General features: G+C 34.0%; 1 protein-coding gene across 2 annotated transcripts in view; it reads right to left on the reverse strand.

Moving 5' to 3' along the window:
- The window catches only part of LOC106884349 (zinc finger protein OZF), a 21,887-nt gene extending 11,821 nt beyond the window's left edge, over positions 1 to 10,066 (reverse strand). Inside the window, exon 1 of one of the 2 annotated variants that reach the window (XM_014935689.2) lies at positions 9,647 to 10,066. The gene's annotated coding sequence lies outside the window, so the exon portion shown is untranslated. Of the gene's footprint in view, positions 1 to 9,501; positions 9,596 to 9,646 lie in introns of those variants that run through there. The other variant, XM_014935688.2, reaches the window with a different exon arrangement.
- Positions 10,067 to 10,677: the final 611 nt, after the last annotated feature.

Below are 10,677 nucleotides of genomic sequence, written 5' to 3' on the forward strand. Positions count from 1 at the left end.
CTAGCATATTGAAAAAATCCGAAGATTAAAATTATATTACATACAAAAATAAGAGGGATGACCAGCAAAAGTGGACTCCTGCAGATATTTATGTAAATTTTAACAGGTGAAACCATGGTACGTAGGTTAATCGTTTTTATTTAGTATTTTTTCATTTGTCTTGCTCTTTTACAGTCTGTTGTGTCGCTGAATTTTTACTGAGAACATATATTTTTTTCGTGGTTAGATGATTCGGCATCTATTTCTAGCATGTAGGAGTCCACTTTTGCTGGTCATCCCTCTTATTTTTGTATGTAATATAATTTTAATCTTTGGATTTTTTTAATATGCTAGACCACTGGTTCAAATTGATTAATATCCATTTCTACCCTCATAAATAAATTTATATACATACATACAATTATAACAAGTGTTATATATATACATAATTATAATAAGTGCGAGTGTGGATGGATATTGCACGAGCGAAGTTGCAGCTCGTTCACATATTCATGGACACTCGTGAATTTATGCTATGGAATACTGGTGCTGATGAAGGCAATAGGTAATATTCTTTACTTTAAGCTGGAAACAGGATCTTGTATGTGGTTAACCAAAAGTTTTAATTCATTTTCTTTCTTTTGCTAACCTATTATGTGGTGTGTTATTCTCAGAGAATTTATGGTGCTAATAATGCCTTTTGACATCTACTATTTTTAGTGCGTGGTGAGGCACAAGCCAAGCCCTTGTTATATGTATATAATTATAAAATATTTGTAAAATTTACCTAGGGTTGGAAAAAATAATGGAAACACCTTAAAATTTCAAACAAATTTATTTTAACATGGGGTAGGACCACCTTAGCTAGTAATTACAGCTTGAATTCTATGAGGTATGGACTCGTACAAAGTTTGAATTGTTTCCAATGGGATTTTTGTCCATTCTTCAGCAAAAACAGTCTCCAGTTCTTGTAGTGATGATGGTGGAGGATATCAGCTCCTTATTTGTTTTTCTAAAATGCACCATAAATGTTCAATAATATTGAGATCTGGAGACTGTGGTGGCCAAATAAGATGTTCAACTTCACTAGAATGTTCCTTGTGCCATTTAGTAACAACTTTAGCTGTGTGAATTGGTGCATTATCATCCTGAAAGATTGTGTTTCCCTCCAGAAACAGTTCTGCAACCACAGAATGAATTTTATCAGATAAAATGCTTAAATAGTCTTGACTATTATTTCTGCCATGATGGGAAACTATTGGGCCGGCGGGTTTCCAAGATATAGCTCACCAGATCATCACAGATTCTCTTCCATGTTTAACGGTTGGAAGAAGGCAGTCTGGGTCAAATGCTTCTTTTGGCTATCTCCACATGTATACTCGGCTGGTGGTCGGAAATAAGGTAAAGAATGACTCGTCCGAGAAAATAACATTCTTCCACTGCTCTAGGGACCAATTCTGTAAGTTTTTACTCCACTCTAAACGCTTTGCAATGTTTGTTTTTGAAAGTAGTGGTTTTCTGATTGTAACCCTCCCATAAAATCTGGCTTTGCGCAGCTCCCGGCGAACAATTTTTGTGGAAACTGGGTTCTCGAGGTGGTTATGAAGCTCTGCAGCAATTTTGGAAGCTGTAGTTTTGTGTTCCTTTCTAACAATTTGCGAAAAAGTCTGAAGGTCCCTATCTGAAAGTTTTGGTTTTCTTCTAGATTTTCGTTTCGACGAGTAGGTTTTCTGTGTTTCTCAAAGGCTGTCATTACTTTTGAGACAGCATTTCTTGATACACCAGACATTTCGGCTGTTTTCGTTACGCTAGCGCCTACCATACGAGCACCTGCAATTTGACCTCTTTGAAAGCCCGATAGATCTGTCATTTTAATGAATTTTAATTACCTTTTTGTGATGATATCTGAAAAGAAACAGCAATTTTAGCAAAACATATTAAGCAACACTAATAATAAATCAAAAAACATAAAAACAAACAAGCTTGAGACGGTTTTATAGATATTTCAAAATTATGATGCTAGGTGTTTCCATTATTTTGTCCAACCCCTATATATATATATATATATATATTCCAAAATAAATACAAGTAGAGAAGAATGGGAAATCTTTAATAATCTCAAGGAGGATGACAACATAATTATAAAAGAAGCCAACAAAGGGAGTGCTGTAGTAATCATGGGCTCAGAAAAATACATAAACAATACTTACTATGAAAAAAATCAACAACTACAGTCAATCCAAGATAAAGACCAAACTGTCTACCCTTATCCAACAATTCCAACAAGGTCTAACAAAAAAGGAGACAAATTACTTAACTAGATTTGACTGCAAAACCAGTAACTTCCCAAAATCCACAGAAGTGAGGCTATAAAAAGCCTGTAACAAATCAACTTCTATAGTCATAAATATTCCACACCTGAGAGATCTCAAAATGAGACCAATTGTGGCCGGTCCCTTGTGTGAGTCACACAGACTCAGTAACTTTACTGACATCCTCCTTAAACCTATTCTCCAACATATACCAAGCTTTATACAAGATGATCAGGACTTTTTAAACCATCTCTCAAACAAAACCAGCAAAAACTCCCTCTTGGTTTCATTCGATGTAATAAACCTCTACACCTAGATTCCTCAAGAATACAGAATAATAGCCATACAATATTGGCTGGAAAAATTCCCAAATGACATTCCTGACCGAATCGGAAAAGAATTCATCACCGAAGGAATAAAATTCATCCTATAGAACAACTTCTTCAATTTCAACAAAAACACTTATAGTCAAAAATTGGGCATGGCGATGGGAACGAGGGTAGCCCCTACTTTCGCCAATCTTGTCATGGCATACTTGGAAGTCCAAATATATACGAACATACCAGACTGAAATTTTGAGACAACTACCAAAAATATTTACTCATCAACTGGAAACACTACCTGGATGACTGTTTCATCCTGTGGCCACATAACCTTGAACAACTCTCAAAATTTAAAAACTTAACCAACAGCATTAACCATAGTATCCAGTTTACAATGGAATACAGCCACAAACAACTACTCTTCTTGGACATCTTAATAATAAAGAGAGATAGTGAAATTGAAACAGACATCTTCGAACCAACAGACTCAAAGCAATATCATTTATTCTCCTCTTGCCACCCAAAACATATTAAAATAAATATACCGTTCAACTTAGCGAGAATTCTGAAACCCGAGAAAAGCGACTCCAAGAACTTAAAAACACATTACTAGATAGAAAAATACCTGTCAGTCTAATCAAAAATGGAATAGAACGTGCAGAAATGATAGACACCCAAGAGTTACGGAAAACAAGAAAACACCATGACACACTTAAAACTGTATCTTTCATATCAACATACAATCCAAGAAACATGGAAGCATACATCATCCACCAAAACATACCCCTCCTTATGAAGGACCTGCAAATGAAAAAGGCACTGGAAACACAAGATTATTAAAAGCAAGAGACAACTGCAATCCCTAAAAAAAAATTACTCACTAAAAATACAACTGCAAAAGTCAAAAAGTGCAACCGCCCTAACTGTGGAACTTGCATCTTCCTCTTAGAGGATTAAACATACAAATTTAAGTCAGGTCAAACTTTTACCATAAAATATGACTTCACCTGTGCTTCGAAGAACTTAATCTGTGTTCTCAAATGTGGAGGGTGTGGTGGGGACTACATAGGTCGAACTAGCTTAACTTTGAGGGAGAGACTTACAGTGCACAGGCAACAAATCTGGGACCCCGCCACTAGGAAAATTCCTGTAAGCAATCACCTAGACCAATGCCCCGTAGACATAAACCCTAAATACCAAATCTTCCCTCTCTATCAATACACTGGAAACACTTCAACCCAGTTCTGCTTAAATAAGGAAAACATACTGATTAAAAAATATAAACCACAGCTGAATATCCTTTAGAAAGAAGAAAAAGCAGTAAAAAGAAAAGAAAAAAGACTCAATTTCAACACAAAAAAAAAACAACTAGGAACAACAAAAAAACTTTTTAAAAAACTTTAGTAACAATCTTCCATCCGGGTTCTGAAACAGCAATTCCAAATCACCATACAAGCACCAGTCGCTGACGTCACCTGACTCCTGACCTATCAAAAACGAACTTCAGCAATTACAACAAAATGACCTTTTATGAGAACCAACCAACTGGAACAACTGATGACCGTCTCCACAGGGAAGCCAAGCAAGCAGAACAAGCCTGACCACCAAAAAAACGTCACCAGCACTTTAACGAATCAAAAATCAGATCCACTCGCAGAAAAGATTATAAATACATATGATCCCAAAACATACCACTACTCTATGGAAAGAGGATCAGAGAAACTGTAAACCAAATTCCTTTTTTTTTTACTATTTTTATTTCTCCCTTGTTTTTTTTTCCCCCTCTGAACTCAGTATGACTTGTTGATCACCACTATAATGAACTTTGAAACAAATTGATATAGTTTTAATATTATTGACTGTTATGAACATGTTAATTTGTCAACATTGAAACTTTTAAAAATGTTTTTCTAATTCATAGTTTTAAACTTTTACCACTGATAAACAAAGATGATTTTCTAATTTGCAATTTTGAACTTTTACCATTGCTAAACAAAAAACATTGTTGAAACTAGTTTGGTATATATGTAAGTAAATGTATTTTAAACAATTACGAGTTTTTGAAATTTAGGTGCATTTTCAACAACACATATCTATGTGTATGTATATATATATATATATATATGGGAGAATATACGAAAAAACAACAACAAACGAGGACAGGTGGTGTAAATAACAAAAGGATGTATTAGTATGACGCTCGGGAATACGGAAAGTCTTTGACGTTTCGAGCTACGCTCTTCAACAGAAAGAATACGGAGACAAGGAGAAAAACACGGAGAAAAAAAATTGAATAGTGTCCAGTCAACGGTCAATCATTATATATACATACACAAACACACACACACATACATATATATATATATACATATACACACATACATATATATACATACATATATATACATACACACACACACACACACATAATGCCTTAATTATATATGAGAATAACTAACAGCTTGCACACATTAAACAAACAAACATAACAGCCAGGTTTGCGTTTAAAATATTCCAGTAACATTGCCGTGGCATGCGACAGGCATTTTGTGACGGGTTAACATTGGCGTGCACACACATATATATATATATATATATATATACATATACACACATACATATATACAGGGAGAGAACTCACAAAAAACAAAAAAAACAAGATGAAGACTGGTGGTGTAGACAACAAACAGATGTATTAGTTTAACGCTCAGGAAGTGAAAAAATCTTTTAACGTTTTGAGCCTACGCTCTTCCACAGAAAGAAACACAAACAAAATATTTTTTTTAGGTGTTTTAATTAATTTACATTACACATTTCGCTTTTTTTGAAAAACCTTATCAAAAATGAGTATAAAATATGTGAGAAAAGAAGAGGGCTTTTAATAAAATAAAATTGAAATTAAAATTAAGAATGACATTCATAGTTTACAGTTATTTCTTGCATGCGCACGTGGTCCTTTCGTTCCGTTGTGAAGGCATGGTAATTCCAACTCGCTGTGATAGTAGATTACTACTATCTGTTTTTGTAAATTAAATAGTGGTCAAGACTTCTAGGAGTGGTTGTAGCCATCGAATAACCAGCAGCAGTAATGATAATAACAATAGTAGTAGTAGTAGTAGTAGTCGTCATGGTGAAATTGTTACCCCTATGGTTTTAATAGAAATCGGGTTCTTCGATCCCCTTTGTTTATTTCTTATGAATAACTTGCAAATCTACATATAAATATATAAAAGGTTTAGATTTAGATTCAAAATTGAATATGGTACTTATGTTTAGGCACCAGAATATAGTATGGTATGGTATTATACAAAAACCATTCCAAAAACGAGGTGATCAAAAAATCAAAATAAGCAACACGGATTTTAAAGATGATTGCAGTACGCACGTTTCATGCTACTCCATTTATTTAAGTAATGCGAGCATTACATTAAATGCAATATGTAGAGCAATCTTCAGCTGCACGAAAATGCAGAAAATTACAGTAGAATAGACATATTAGAATTGTGGCAAGATTTCAAATCCAAGTGGGAAGAAGAATACATAAAAATCCATCTTGACATAGCCAAGGCTATCAGGCTAGTCAGTTGCCACAATTATAATATGTCTATTCTACTGTAATTTTCTGCATTTCCGTGCAGCTGAAGATTGCTCTACATATTGCATTTAATGTAATGCTCGCATTACTTAAATAAGTGGAGTAGCATGAAACGTGCATACTGCAATCATCTTTAAAATCCGTGTTGCTTATTTTGATTTTTTTATAAATATATAAAAATATATATGAAAGTCTCAGTGTAGCTAGTTTAGAGAATTTAGACTTGGTCGGTATTTTCTTATAAAAAATATTTCCTTGCTAATGCGTTCATTTTAGCTAGCATTGTCTTTGTATTTGTATAGTGGAAATGTTGTGAATTTGGGAAATTTGTTGTAAGCACATTCGTCGATGTGCTGGCTGAGAGGTATTTTCCTGTTTTCTGGGATCCTAATTTGGGATTTGTATACCACCATCTTCTGACGTAGGCTGTTTTTAGTGTGTCCAATATATTGCCGTTTGCATCCAGAGCATGTAATTAGGTAGATCAAGTTCTCCGATGCACATGTAAAATTAGTTTTTACTTTGAAATTATGGCCTTGTTCTAATCGATGTTCCGATCCTTCTATTACGTTGACACAAATCCCACAGTTGGGTCTCCCGCATTTTTTTACTGTAGGTTTTGTGGTTATTGTTGAGTGTAATTTGGCCTGGGTTAAAATCTTTTTCATTGATTTTGGTTGCCTCTTACTTTTGATGATTGTATGTGTTTTGAGGATTTGGTTCATTTTTGTATCTTTCTTGAGTAGAGCTGTGCTGTGGAGTATGTTGTTGAAGGCCTCATTGTTGTGTGTGGAGATGTAAGGTAGGGTTTTTAATTTTTCTTCCTTCTTGGGTCTTGGTTGTCTAAGTTCTTGTGTATTTAATTGAAGTACTCTTTGGATCGTATTTTCGATTAAGGGCTGTGGATAGTTTCTATTTATGAGTGTGGATTTCAATTCCTGGAGTCGTGTATAACGGGTGTCTGCATCTGATACTATAGTGCATATTCTTTTGGCTAAGCAAAATGGGATATTAGTCCTGGTGTGTCTCGGGTGGCAAGAATCAAATAGTAGGTACTGTTTCGAGTCAGTGGGTTTATAATAGATGTCTCTATCTTGTTCCCGACTTTCTTTATGAGGATATCTAAAAACGGTAGTTGTTAATTGTTGTATTCCATCGTAAATTGGAGGTTTTTGTTTATTCCATTTAGAAGTGTTTGGAATTCGTTGAGTCTTTCTATACTTTCATTCCAGAGGATGAAACAGTCATCGAGATATCTTTTCCAGTTGTTTTGTATGTAGGTGGAAAAGGAGCTTCCATATTTCTCGAGTGTTCTCTGGTATAGTTTAATCTTGAGATAGCCCATTACCAGGTTCTCCAAAGTAGGCGCAGTCCGTGTTCCCAATTTTATACTTATTTTTGATAAGGTTTTAAAAAAAAAAAACGAAACATGTAATGTAAATTAATTAAAACAGCCCCAAATTTTTTTAAAAAAAAGTGGCATTTTCATTTATCTTTAATACATATATACATACATAAATATATACACATAAATACACACACACACACATATATATATATTTATACATACGTGTGGGTCTATATATATATATATCGTAGTCAAGGCAATGTGTGAATTAATTGAATATTAAGTGTTCACTGATGACTGTTGTCGATATATACTTGTCGAACATTGATAAGCGAAGACATGTATAAAAATTATATTGACTCACTTATATAAGAGAATCACCAACAACTTGCACACATTAAATAAACAAACATGACAGCCAAATTTGAGTCTAAAATAGTTTAATAATAGTGTCATGGCGTGCGACAGGGTATTTCGCGACGGGTTAACGTTGCCGCGCACCTGCTCAACTCAGCCCAGCTGTTTTGATGGTGCGAGACAGCTGTTTTTGTTTGCGTACACAAATGTAATAGTTTCCAATACAATATATTCAGAGAGAAGAAAAAAAGTCCAACTTCCTCGAAGAGATATCTTGTAAAATGAAGAACGTATTGTAGGAAAATAAAAAATAAAAAAACGAAATTTGTACAATATCATTTGATCTTGCACTCGGATGACTAGTTCTTTCTCTTTCTGTACACACAATATATCGATGAGAGAGGGAGAGAGAGAGAAATCGCAGAAAATCATGCATATATGTATAGACACATAAAATATTTACAGTGAGTTTGAGTTTACAACCGGATGTAATTGTAACGCTGAATGTGTGTTTTTAAATATTGATTTCTTACGTAGGTAGATGTAGCAGTAAGGTAAGGGAGAATATTTAAAATGTTAATGCCAATTTATTATTTTTTTAAAAGATTTAGCCGTGTAATTGAGGTATTTATAACAAAGAATTGAAACCCGAGTTACGAACGAGACTAACCGGGTCTATTATGTCACTAAAGTCTAACTATTACTAACAATTCTTTCCACTTTGGCAACATGTAGATATATTTTTATGTCATTTTTTATTATTATTATTATTATTATAATAGAATACCTACTTAAATACATAAACCATTTTAACGTTCACCATATTCTTTAGAGGGAAAAATTGTAGAAGGCAGTCAAAACATTTTTGCAGAGTAACTGAAGACCGGTGTGCTTTTCAAATTACCAAAATACAGGCTAAACGTACTGTTTGACGGTTGAGGATTCAGCATTATCAATATAATGCCGTTCACATTTTTATTCGGTAATAAAGAATTTACTAATCACCAAATCAACAAAGAATTTACTAATCACCATCAGAACCATATATGACCAAAAATCGTACTTCGATCTTTAATATCATTTATCAAATTAACGTAAAATAAATAACTGCGAGGTCCGGTTAGCCGGTATTTAGTAAAGAGAATTCTATCTATATGAACTATGTGCAGAAGTTTTACTTATTGCTATCTTACGTTTTTTGGTGCTACAATGTAAATGAAAAAGTTATGTCGAATCTTAAAAATATATCCAAGTATATCAGTTTTAAAGAGGTTTTTGTTTCTCTACATGTTTTCTGTATTCTGTAACTACCAAATAGTGTCCTTTACAGACTGACAGGCAGAAATGGCTGAAACTTTCGCTTATACATACGTACATACATACATACACATTGTTGTGAGGAATATATATCTATATTTCTCGCAATCATAAATCTTTGTTGCTCTCCAAAAAATTTTTTTTAATGCCTAAGCTATTTTACGGTTATTTATAAAAAATCATTTGGTAAAAATAAAATAAAAAAATTAAAATGTTTTTTTTTATATACAAATTTCTAATAAATTAAAATTGAAGTTTAAATTTTTTTACCTTCTGAAACGTTTCCCGCAATTAAAAAAGAGACGTTAGGGCTCCTAACAAAGGAGACGGTGTAACCGGTGCAAATTTTCTACAGTTAAAAAAAATCGCTTCTTGTATTATTACCGCAATATACTTCAAAAACAAAAGTACTTACCAACGAAGGTGGTTGCTCTTTTACCCTGGAGTCTGCTCCAATTAAGCAAACCCATAATCTAAGGTATTCCAATCGTGACCCTCAAGTCACTTTTTAAAAAATTTAAACAGTGCACTGTTATAAAACAAAATGTAGTAAGACGTTAGTGGTATTTGAGGGAGAGTTGACTGTTATTTCTAGGAGATCGTACGGTGTTCCTCTGTGGTCTTAGTCTTATTTTGTAATTCTTTTCTTTTCTAGAATGCTTTGTATTAGAGTATTCCATCGTTTCTGTGTACTTGACTGTTTTGTAGACCCCTCCCAATTCCCGTTGAAAGATGAACGACAAAGTTGACTCCAGTCGCGGAATTTGAACGTAGAACGCAAAGGACCATAGTTAAAAATATTAGACATTTTGTTTGACACTAACACAAGCGAGTCTGTCAATCCACTGCGCGACCAGCTAGAAATAGCAGCCTAAATCTTTCTTAATACAAAAAATTAGAAAAAAAAATCAAAAGACACATTTAATCGGCAATGTCAAATCTCTCACATATCTTGGGTTTTCGAGACTCGTGAGAGGAAAGGAGGGAAGAAATAATCTCTAGCTGAAGATTTGGCCTGAATGTAATGTATGCCAATAGAAATATGGTATCAAACGGGTTTCTAGGATTACATGGTCAAACATAACAATTGTTCTTAAACTGATTCAGCTGAAAGCATCCAATGTACCGAGTGAGGGTGTTAAACTAGGGATCAGTTTAAGTTTACCGTCCAAGTAGGCAGAATTTGAACTCAGGACGAAAGAACAGGAACAATTACTGCAAAACATCTAGTCCAATGTTCTTAGAGTTCTATCAATCCACATACCACGATTATTAGTACTTTTTAAACGTTACTGAAGAATAAGAAGTTGACCTTGGTGGGGTATCCCGTTTGTAGCAACAGACCCTATGTGGCAGCAACAGATCCTATGTGCTCATCATAAATACGGCCACATGAATAATTGTCGTATGATATGTAATCTATATATATATAAAATTCAGAATGTG

This window comes from Octopus bimaculoides, chromosome 14 (genome assembly GCF_001194135.2).
Source record: "Octopus bimaculoides isolate UCB-OBI-ISO-001 chromosome 14, ASM119413v2, whole genome shotgun sequence".
NCBI classification, from domain to species: Eukaryota; Metazoa; Mollusca; class Cephalopoda; order Octopoda; family Octopodidae; genus Octopus; species Octopus bimaculoides.